This window comes from Molossus molossus, unplaced genomic scaffold (genome assembly GCF_014108415.1).
Source record: "Molossus molossus isolate mMolMol1 unplaced genomic scaffold, mMolMol1.p scaffold_m16_p_1, whole genome shotgun sequence".
In the NCBI taxonomy this organism is placed as follows: domain Eukaryota; kingdom Metazoa; phylum Chordata; class Mammalia; order Chiroptera; family Molossidae; genus Molossus; species Molossus molossus.
The window spans coordinates 9,558,667-9,570,288 of NW_023425344.1; the positions used below are offsets into that span (position 1 = coordinate 9,558,667).

Genomic DNA, 11,622 nt, shown 5'->3' on the forward strand with positions numbered 1-11,622 from the left:
ACCAATAGCATTTTTGGGGGGAGTGAGAGGGGGAACAGCCTGGTTACAGAAAACATTGACCTGAGTTCTAATTCCACCTCTGCCACTACCCACCTACCCATGAGACCTTGGTTAAATCCCTTATTCATTCTGGGGCTTCAGTTCCCTCATGTGTGCACATTTGCATAGATGAGGTCTGGGGTACCTTTGGGGGTGATAAGGGGTGATAAATAATTAATACATATTAATTAATCTACAACACATGTAAAAAAGGACTATCCCAGGCAAGTGCTTACCTATGATGGGAAATCAGTCACAACCATCCAGATAAGTTTATCAAGGGGTACTTGACCTTTAACCAACCATTATTTTCTTTGTGTAACTAGTTTTACTATGATGTGTTCCACTCACTTTTCCTAAAATGTCTCTACCAAGGTGATTATTTGGATGCTACAGATCTTTTCCCTTACGTGCAAGATTGTGTTAAAACATTGAGCGATGCTTGTAATTGAACTGTGTGAAGAGTATTCTGTAACAGTAGCGAGACATTAAAGCAAAGTGGCTGGAGTGTGGACTAGGTTTACTGGGCTATGAAAGGAGACAGCGAGTGTCCACCTCACAGGACGTCCTGCGGCCCCCGCGTTGTGTGGAACTCAGAGAGCCCGGCGCAGAAAGCACCGGATATTAGCTCACTTGTACCTGTGAGATGAGGAGATGGGGCAAGCGGCTCTCTGGTCTCCCCCAGGTCTGTTTCTGGGACCTACCCACAGCTCCTTGAAAGCCTTTTCTTTGTGTTAATTCTGCAAATTAACCTGAGAAGGAAGGGTTTCAGAGTCAGATTCGGTTGTTGTGTGACAAGAAACACAAAATGATACTGGCTGAAAGAAGATAGAGGGTTTTCGTTTTTTCTTCTCATGATACCACACACCCAGTGCTGCATAACAAGTTACCCCCAAACTTGGTGTCTTAAAACCTGTCTTGTTTCACAGTTTCTGGGGACCAGAGTTCTGGAGTGGCTTAGCCGAGTCTTGAGAGCTCAGATTCTTTCCTGAGGTTCCAGCCCAGCTGGCAGCCAGGCCCACAGTGTGAAAGAGTAACTCGTATTGATCTAGTCCTCAGGGTGAGCAGTGCCTAAGACGGCTGCAGAAAGCGCACTGAATGTAAATGCCCACTTTGAGTCCGTTTCAGGGTCGGCTGAAATAAAAGGAATGTTGTTATTCCTGGAGAGTTACAGACTTACACATGTTTAATCTTGCCAGTCTCTAGCTGAATGTTACTGAGAAATGCTATACCTCCCTTTACACGTAGCAGAATACTTCTATGATCTTCCTCTGCAAATGTATGGGCGAGTTACGCCTTGACAATAGCCATCACTTATTTCAGCTGAGGGACTGACTATGTACATTGTCTCACAACATTGTGAAAGAGATTCTCCCAACCCATTGACGCAGATGAGTGAACCAAGGCTCTGAGAGGCACGAGCAGGATTTGAAGATAGACCTCTCGTTTTCACTGCCCTGCGAAGCTCTTGCCCTTCACACCCGACTCTCCACTGAACACCAGTCCAACCACGTGGCCTTGCTGGGAGCTTCGGCAATGCAACAGGCTGCAGAATGGGAAACAACATATAGCCAAACGGGAGACAGAGGACACACTGCTTCAAGGTTCCTAGCTAAGTGCTTCTCTCAGCTAAATTAATGATAGACCATCAGAAATAATAATGAAGAAGCAATAAACTTACAGACTGACAATACAAGCAATAAGACTTCAACCAGAGAGCACAGAGGCCCAGAGTACCTTAACTAGCCCCATCCCTTACAGTATTTAAAATATGGTCCTCAGGGAACCCGATTAAAGTCACATCAGGTCCTTTTAAAGATATGCTTTCTGAGAGTCACCCTCAGAAATTTCATTCAGTACATTTGGGGCAAGGTCTCAGAATCTATATGTGATTCTTATGTAACTAAATTTTGACAAATACTATTCTGGTTACTAACTAAGCTTTTATCACTAAAACTGTTTTTTAAACTTGGTATGTTGGTTGTAGAATTCATGGAACCCATAGTATCATTTATACACCAGCCAATGAGCTTGGCTGGTGTGGCTCAGTGGTTGAGCATCGACCCATGCACTAAGAGGTCGCCAGTTCGATTCCCGGTCAGGGCACACACCCAGGTTGTGGGCCTGATCCCCAGTAGGGGGCATGCAGGAGGTGGCCAGTTGATGCTCTCTCTCATCAATGTTTCTATCTCTCTCTCCCCCTCTCCTTTCCTCTCTCTAAAATCAATTTAAAAAATGTAATAAAACACAATGAGACAGTACACTAAATGTAATACAGCTAAATTTGGAAGCTAGATTACCATGGAAATTGTATAGACTTCAAAAATAAATAAACCTGAGCTCAAATCTATCCTCTGCTGCTTAGTAATCATGCCACTATGAACAAGTTCTTTAACATCTCTGAGCCTTGGTTTTCACTGATGTAAAATATTGATTATAATACTTGATGGGTTATTGTGAAGACTGAAGATAAAATATGTGTAATGCCTGACACATAGTAGCCATTGAATAAAGATAGGTTTTTCAGGATTAAATATCTAACATTGTGTAAAATAGGACACCATATCGTAATAGACTCTAGTATTAAGAGATACGAGGGGACAGAAGTTTTAAAATGGTTCAAGTCATTAGATTGGCTCAGTGCACCAGCTCTGGATTCAGATTGTCTGGGTTCAAATTCCAGCTGGCCTACTTTCCCACTTACCACCAGCAGGGGAAACAGAACTTCTTTCACCTTCTAGGAATGCAGCCTTTGTCAATACTGTTAAGCTACAAACTGGTACACAATTATGCCAAAAAAATTGTGAAATGGAAATGGTACTACCTATTTGGGTTATATGAAGATAAAATGAGATTATACAGGTAAGGAGTTTATGACAATGCCTGGAACATGATCAAAGTGCTTTGAAAAAGAAACCTGGCCCTGGCCGGTTTGCTCAGCGGTTAGAGCATTGGCCTGCGGTCCAGAGAGACTTGGGTTCGGTTCCCGCTAAGGGCGCGTACCTCAGTTGCAGTTTGTCCCCGGCCTGGTTAGTCTTGCGGGTGGCAGCCACTTGATGTGTCCCTTTCATGTTGATGTTTCTCTCTCTCTCTCTCTCTCTCTCTCTCTCTCTCTCTCCCTCTCTCTTCCTCCCACTCTATCTGAACAAAAAATGGGAAAATGTCCTCAAGTGATGATAAAAAAAAAAAAGAAAAAGAAACCTGCTCATTTCGATTATTATTCAGCAAACACTGCGTGACTACCGTGTGTCTGAGACTCCAGGTTCAGTATGTCTAAAAGGGAACTCACCATTTCCTCGGTCCTCTGAGTGTGCCATGCCGGTATCTGCCCCTGGTCTTTATCACTGCCTATCCAGTTACCCTAGCTAGTCCAATGCTAGCAAAAAACTTGAGTACATGGCACTGTTCTAAATACCTTTTGGTATTAAAGTGTATCTATTCACAGAATGACTGTGAGATGTATAGGTACTATCATCATCCCTACCTTACAGATGTACAAAACTGAGAAGGAGAAGACACATAATTTACCCAAGGCTATCCCATAACTAGCAGAGCCAAGATTCAAATCTAGACAGGCTAACCCCGGAGCCTGTATCTTTTAGTGGACCTGATACTGCCTCTAGAGATTTTAGAGCTATTTTAAAAGCTTTCACTTTCCATTACTTCAATATTTACTAAAGATACATCGTCCTCTTAACCATGTCTAACCCACCCTCTCTTCACTGCTCACGCTGATGTGGACCGAGTTAGGCCCTACTGGACTACTGGTTGAACTGCTGGTCTCCTGACCCTCTGCAGTCCTGTGCCAGACCAACTAGTCAGAAATGTTTCTAAAACATAGGGCTGATCAATGACTCTCCTTTGATAAAAAACATTTAGTGGTGCCCCAATTACTACAGAATGGGACCCAAACACTCCTATGTGTCATTCAATGAGACACCGAGTGGTGCAGTAACCTCAACTTACACTGAATGTATTTTCTTTTCACTGATATGAAGATGTCTTATTCCAAGTGGGGACACTGTCTGGTTTATCTTTATGTAGCCCATAGTTCCCGGGGTACCACCAGCCCTCAGATACAAATGAGGTCTCAATAGCATTAATCTGTGAATCTGAGTGAGGCATCCCCGCATCGACAAGTGCACAGACTCCCAAACTTCCCGCGCATGACCATGAAGCCTCGCGGAAACTGCAGGGGCCTTTCGCACATGCTCACTAAGAAATTCACTTCCAGCCCTGGCCAGTTTGGCTCAGCGGTTAGAGCGTCGGCCTGCGGTCCGGAGAGACCCGGGTTCGGTTCCCGCTAAGGGCATGTACTTTGGTTGCAGTTTGTCCCCGGCCCTGGTTGGTCGTGCGGGTGGCAGCCACTCGATGTGTCCCTTTCACGTCGATGTTTCTCTCTCTCTCCCTTCCTCTCTCTCCCTCCCACTCTATCTGTACAAAAAATGGAAAAATATCCTCAGGTGAGGATAAAAAAAAAAAAAAGAAATTCACTTCCATTATGGTTGTGCTGCTACCCCGGGTGACAAGTGAGACGCTGTATCTCTTCCACTCGTCCCCTGTGTCCTGTCTCTCAGATCGTCGTCATTGGCTTAGGTGCAAAGGTAGTGAAGAAGGGCTTTCTTCTTTGCGAAGTACTCAGGTGTTCCAGCCTCAGGTGTTCAGGGAGGTACTTTCAGAGGTGGGCACTTAGAGCGCCCGGCGCCCTGGGCACCAGACCTGCTCTGCTCCAGGGCTGTGAGCCCGGCAGATGAGGTGCAGCCGCACCACCACGTTCAGGATCCCTCCTCCACTCCAGCCTCGGCGTTAGCGCTGGTCTAGCTCACTCCTCTGTCCCGCAGGATGACCTGTCTTTGGAAGCTACCCCCGGGAATCTGGCAAAACTTTTATGGGGAGCCCTACCGGTGTACCAGATGAATCTAAAGTAACCCCTACTTCAGAGTGCCCCCAGGGAATGCTCGAAGTGTACCAACCCACCCTCACCAACTCCATCGCCTGGCATGGAGCTTTGTGTAACCTAGAGCCTCAATACACGGTTTCAAACATGGCATAAAAATAACATTTTATGGCACTTGAGTAGAACTAAAGTTTACCTGAGCAAAGACACACAAACAGGATGAAACGACCTGGCCCTCAGTTCAAAACTACACAGGAATCCTAACATTTAAAGAAGAAAACAAACCCAAATCCACCCACGACTCCCTGCTGAGGTGGATTTAGCTGTGCTGGGACCCTGAAGACTTCAGTATACATGACCTATGTGTCTCTAAAGGAGCCTCCCGAAGGAATCTGGGTCACAGTGAACCGTGCAAGGACATAGGCCACACCCTTGGAATGAAGCAAGAGGAAGTTGAGTCACTTTCCTTGCCACCAATTTTGGAAAGATCGCCTCAAGTCCTGCTGACACATTCTCTCTTTCTCTTTTTTTAAGTGCAATTTCCTTTTTTTCCCCCCAGAGACCTTTCCTTCAGTCCTTAAGGAGTTAGCTCCTTACTTGGGCTTTGGTGGCGGTCATGCCAGAGCCCCTGCAGGTCTGAAGCAGGGTGGGGATGTGCGGTCCTCCCGGCTCCGGGAGGAAGAATCCTGAGTGCCCTGCGGCGAATGGCACGGCTCACCCAGGAATGCAGTTTCCCATACAGCTTGGGAAGCACATAGGCGTGGAAGACACTCACGTTGGAAATGTCCCTCATGGCGTCGGCCTCTCCTATGTTTTGAATGATGGACTTCTTAATGGCCTTGTCCTTGGGTACGCATCGGGCACAGTGGCTGCAGTGAGCAGGCTGCACATGGCCGTGGGCTGCGTTGGCACACCCGCTGTTCCTTCTTTTCTTAGCCATCATGGAAGCAGGAACCTGACCGACGACCCAGCATTTGGCCTGCCTCTCTTATATATTATTGCCACAATCCTTTTGTTTGTTTACTTATTTTGTTAATCCTCACTGGAGGATATTTTTTCATTGATTTTTATATAGAATGGAAGAGAGGGAGGGGGAGAGAGAGAAACATCAATGTGAGAGAGACACATCGATTGGTTGCCTCCCGTACAATCCCGCCTGGGGCTGGGGACCCAACCTGCAACCCAGGTACATGCCCTTGATCAGGATTCAAACCTGCAACCCTTTAGTCCATAGGCCGATGCTCTAACTGGTGAGCCAAACTGGCCATTCTTTAAAAAAATTTTACTTATCTTTTTTATGTAATATAAATCTTTTAGGCTGATTTGACTTTTCAGATTTTTAATAGATATTTGTTGTTGTTTTGATGAAACTTGGCCTATTCGGTAATGTGGTATTAATGGAGAAAATTCATCCAATTGCTAAGAAAATTAGGGTTTTAAACATTGGTAGTGTTTCAGTTCACTGGTATTAAGTCAGCTTCATTTCAAAAGAATCATCTGAGCCCTGGCCAGTGTGGCTCAGTTGGCTGGGGACCGTCCTGTGCACCAAAAAAGATTGCCACTGGATTCTGGGTGAGGGCACATGCCAGGGTTGTAGGCTCCATCCCCAGTAGGGGGCGTGCAGGAGGCAGCCGATTGATGTTTCACTCTCACATCAATGTTCTTTCTCTCTCTCTAAAAATCAATAAAAAATATTTTTTAAAAAGTTACTAGATATCGAATACTTTCAATTTAATGTGAAGCATATAAATCATACTAGTGCTATTACAAAGTGTCATCCCATGCTGAACAATCTGAACCGTGGTATAGAGCAATGGCACTTCCTGTTCCAAAACCTAGGTTCCATTCTTTGATTCCTTCACTAAAAATCTCCATAATCGTGGGCAAGCTCTTTAACCTTTCCGGCATCTCTGAGAAAACATATGTCAAAGTTCCTAGCACAACACTTGGCATATGGTATAGGCACTCAATATTGGTTAAAATAGAAGCTTTAATACCTATTAAACAACATATATCTTTATGAATTATATACTAAGTAGCAGTACACTCCTATTTGACATGTAAATCTGGAAAGACTTATCATGGTATTCAAATGAGATGAAGTGAAAGTCTCATGCTGCCTCTGCACACAAATCAAATGGCATAGTATAGTGCTTTTGTAAACCACAGGTCACAGGTGGATCGTGGATGGAAACCAGCAAATCTTTTTAGTAGAAAATGCCAGAGCAATGTACTCTGAGCAAGGCTGTGCCTGCTGCCACCAATGCCATGATCAACTGTGGCCACTGGTAATTCATGATAAATAAAACATGAATTGGCTAGGATATTTTGATTTCTATTCTGTCTTCTCATTTGGCTTATTGTGAAGCAGAAGAAAAAATGACTCATATATTTTCTTCCAGCAGATTAGATACAGTGTGTATAAATTTAAATCTCGGCTAATTAATTGAAAGCTAAACAGAGCGACAGCACAGTAGCTCATTTTTTTCACTGTTGCAAAACATTTCGAAGTCTTAGCACAAGAACTCAGCACAAATCTATTGCTACATCAAAATCCAATTTGAAGAGAACAAGCTGCATAATGCTCAGTTTGTTGGTTATATGTAGCAAGATCAGACGGAACAGAATATGTTATGTTGTTTAAATATAACTTCACACAAAACTGAATTAGATATACTTGCAGTGGATACTGTATTGCTGGGAAATAGTAATTTTAAAAATGTTTTGTAATGGAAAATTTCAAACAAACACAAGAATAGAGACAATGGTATAATGAATACCGACATGTAACCAATACCTGGCTTCAATAAATATCAGTTAATATAAAATACAACAAGTCTGTCATCCAAAGACATCCCACTGATTTTATTGAGGTATTGGAAAATACAGTGAAAGTTATTTTTACTAAATAGTCAATGCTACTTGGTCAACTAATTTTTTGTCTAGTTGAAAAGCAATTATTATTTGGCCAACATCTTCAAAAACAATATCTAACCAATGACATCACATATTTAACTGATATCTTCAACATTCTTGATGAACTACTTTTACAACTACAAGGATTTATCTCAACATTAAACATATCCAAGGGTTCCAAACGGCATCACTGCCATGCCCGTGGTCACCCTAGCTATCACGCGCTCTCCGAATTGTCACAACTTAGGGAGGAGAACATTAAGACATTTTGAAAGAAATAAAATTAAAGATAATTATTACACCTCACTTTTTGGAAACAAACTTTTATAAAAGCTTTATGGTAGTGACATACAATGAACTATACATATTTGAAATGTAGAATTTGATGGTTTGACAAAGGCATAAACACAAGAAATCATCACCTGAATCAAGATATCACCACCATCCCCAAGTCTCACGGCACTCTTGGTAGGCCCTCCCTTCTGCTACCCCCGCAACACCGCCAACCCTGCCTCTCTACCCCAGGCAACCACTGATCTTTCGGTCCCTATAAATTAGTTTGCATTTTCTTGGATTTTATGTAATTGGAATCGTGTGGAATATACCTTTTGTTTGGCTTAGCATAATTTTTTGAAATTCATCTATATCGTAGTATTTATTAATAATAGCTCACATCTTTTTATAGTTGAATTATATTTCATTGTATGTGTTCTAATAGCTCATTTCTTTTTATAGTTGAGTTGTATTTCATTGTATGTGTTCTATTGTATACCAGTTTATTCACTTGTTGATGGACACTTTACTTCTAATTTTGGTTATTACAAAATAATAGCGCTACCATGAACACTTACATAAAAGTATTTACAAGGACAAATATTTTCTTTTCTCTTGGGTAAATATCAGATAGAATGGCTAGATCATATGATAGATGAATGTTTAACTTGACAAGAAACTGCCAAAGTACTTTCCAAAGTGGTTGTACAATTTTACTCTTTATCCTTGGCAATATTCTTTGTTCTGCAATCTACTTTGTCTAATAATAGCCACTTCAGCTTTCTTGATTCATGTTACTGTATCTCTTTGTCTATCCTTTTATTAACCTATTTGTGTCTTCTAAGAAGCATATAATTGGGTCTTGCTTTTCATCTAATCCAACAATCTCTGTTTTAACTGGTTTGGTTTGTGGTTCTTAACTAGAGGTGGTTTTTTCCCCCAGGAAGCATTGGACAGTGTCTGTAGACATTTTTGGCTTTTTAAAAAATAACCTTCTAAAAATGTAAAAATTGTTCTTATATTGCAGACCATAAAATAACAGGCTGTGACCATAGTTTGTTTGCATCTAGTGCACTTCTATCTGCCTGAAAGACTTGACTTGTTTTAACATTTCTTGTATTACATTTCTGCTAATGAATTTTCAGTTTTTGCCTGAAAAAGTATTTTGTCTCTTTTTAAAACAAATATTTTAATTGATATTTAGAGAGGAAGAGGGAGAGCGAGAGAGCGAGAGAGAGCAAGAGAGAGAGAGAGAAAGAGAGAGAGAGAGAGAGAGAGAGAGAGACATTGATGTGACATGGAAACACGGATGGACTGCCTGCTGTATGCTCCCTACCTAGGATTGAGCCACAACCTGAGCATGCACCTTGACCAGGAATTGAACCAGTAACATTTCGGTGCATGGGACAACACCCAACCAAGCCACACTGGCCAGGGCTACTTTGTCTCTTTTTGAAAGATATTTTCTCTGGGCGTAGGATTTTAGATTGTCAGGATCCTTCCTAGCACACTAAATGTTTGTCTACTGACTTCTCAATTGAATTGTTTTCTAAAAGAAATGTCATTCTAACCTTTGCAACTGCTTCCAACTTGGAACCAGTGCCTTTCCCCTCCGGGTCTTCAGGATTTTATCTTTATCATTGGTACTAAAAACTTTGATTATGACATAACTTGGTGTCGTTTTTTTCATGCTTCTTGTGCTTGGGGTTTATTGATCTTCTTAGATCTGTGGGTTTATAGTTTCCATCAAATTTAAAAACTTTTTAGCTATTTCTTCAAATTTCTTCTGTGCTTGATTTTGGAGTTTTTATTTTTATTATTTATTTTTAATCCTCAACTGAGGATATTTTCCCATTGATTTTCAGATAGAGTGGGAGGAAGTACAGGAGAGAGGAGGAGGAGGAGGAAGAGGAGGAGGAGGGAGGGAGGGAGAGAGAGAGAGAGAGAGAGAGAGAGAGAGAGAGAGAGAGAGAGAGAGAGAAACATCAATGTAAGACAGACACATCGACTGGTTGCCTCCCTTACTACTATACCAGAGCCAGGGATCAGACTGTAACTGAGGTACATGCCCTTGACTGGAATCGACCTGGCACTCTTCCGTCTGCAGGCTGATGCTCCAACTGCCCACTGAGTCAAACTGGCTAGGGCATGGATAATTTTTATTAATGTCTTCAACCTCATGAATCTTTTCCTCTGCAATATCAAACCTGCCATTAATCCCAATGCATTTTATATTTCTCACATTATAGTTTTCATCCCTGAAGTTTGGTGCCTATCTTCCATGTCTCCACTTAACTTTTTAAATGTATGGAAGTTACAATATATGCATATTCTACAGTTTCGATTGTCTTCTCACAATGGGTCCTGTTTTCCTACTATTTGCATCTTCTGTAAGCTTTGATCAAATGCCAGGCACTGAGAATTTTACCTTTCTGGGTACTAGCTATTTTTGTACTCCCGTAAATCTTTGTTCTGGGACAGTTACTTGGAAACAATTTGATGCTGTCAGGTTTTGCTTAAGACACAAGGTAAGACAGAATAGTGCTCAGCCTACGTCTAATTATTTCCCACAACTGAGGCAAGACCCTTCTATATACCCTACCCAATGCTGTGAAGGATGTTTTCCAGTCTGTCTGTGGGAACAGCTATTATTCCCAGCCCTCTCTGAGCTGGACTGTATTACTTCTAATGCTTCGGGGTGGGTCGTTCCTTGGCCTCAGATAATTTCTTCACTTACACCCACTGATCAGTACTCACCTGAGAACTCAAGGGAGATTCTTTCCAGTTTTCTAGTTGTCTGCGCAGCTGTCTCTGCTGCAGTGATCTTGCTGCAAATTCTAGCCAGCGTGGTTTCACCAGACTGTCGGCACCACATCAGGGATCCCGCCAGGCTCTCCCTGGGTTCTTGCTATCTGTATTACGGCCTGGAAACTCTCTCAAGGCAGCAAGCTGAAGCAATCACAGGACTCACCTTGTTTGTTGCCCTTGCTCAGAGTTCACATTCTTAAGTTCCGGTTCTTCATTGCCTAATGCCCAGTGTCATATATTTTGTCTTTTTTTTATTGTTTCTGGGCTGTCTCAAACTTTTAACCATTATGTCCCAGGGGATGGGGGGAGGGATGTATTAAAAAAAATATCTAGATAAATTCATTTGCTTTCTAAAACTCAATCAAAAATTGATTTATACTTGGTAATTAAGGAATATGAATTACAGCTTACTTTCCAAAAACAATAATGATCTTCAGATATTAATTTATTATTTTTTTGGATGAAATAAGACTTCTCATTATAAAGTAGAAAGTAACACTAAGTATTAGCACTTGTAATACTTAATCCAATTAGAATAGGGCAGGGTTAAGAATACATCAAATATGTGAGCATTGTCAGACTAGAATGAACTTATGAATAAACAGCACTAATCACATTAAATATTACTCAGTTTTTATTTGCATTGTTTTTAGTTAGGATTATTGCATTTAAATGTTAGTTAAATTGTA

At 41.7% G+C, this 11,622-nt stretch overlaps 1 protein-coding gene across 1 annotated transcript in view; it reads right to left on the minus strand.

Annotated features, from left to right (window-relative positions):
* FBXL5 (F-box and leucine rich repeat protein 5) overlaps positions 1-11,068 on the minus strand; it is a 59,279-nt gene extending 48,211 nt beyond the window's left edge. The window contains exon 1 of the mRNA XM_036279343.1: positions 10,883-11,068. The gene's annotated coding sequence lies outside the window, so the exon portion shown is untranslated. The remainder of the gene's footprint in view (positions 1-10,882) is intronic.
* Between the last annotated feature and the right edge of the window lie 554 nt (positions 11,069-11,622).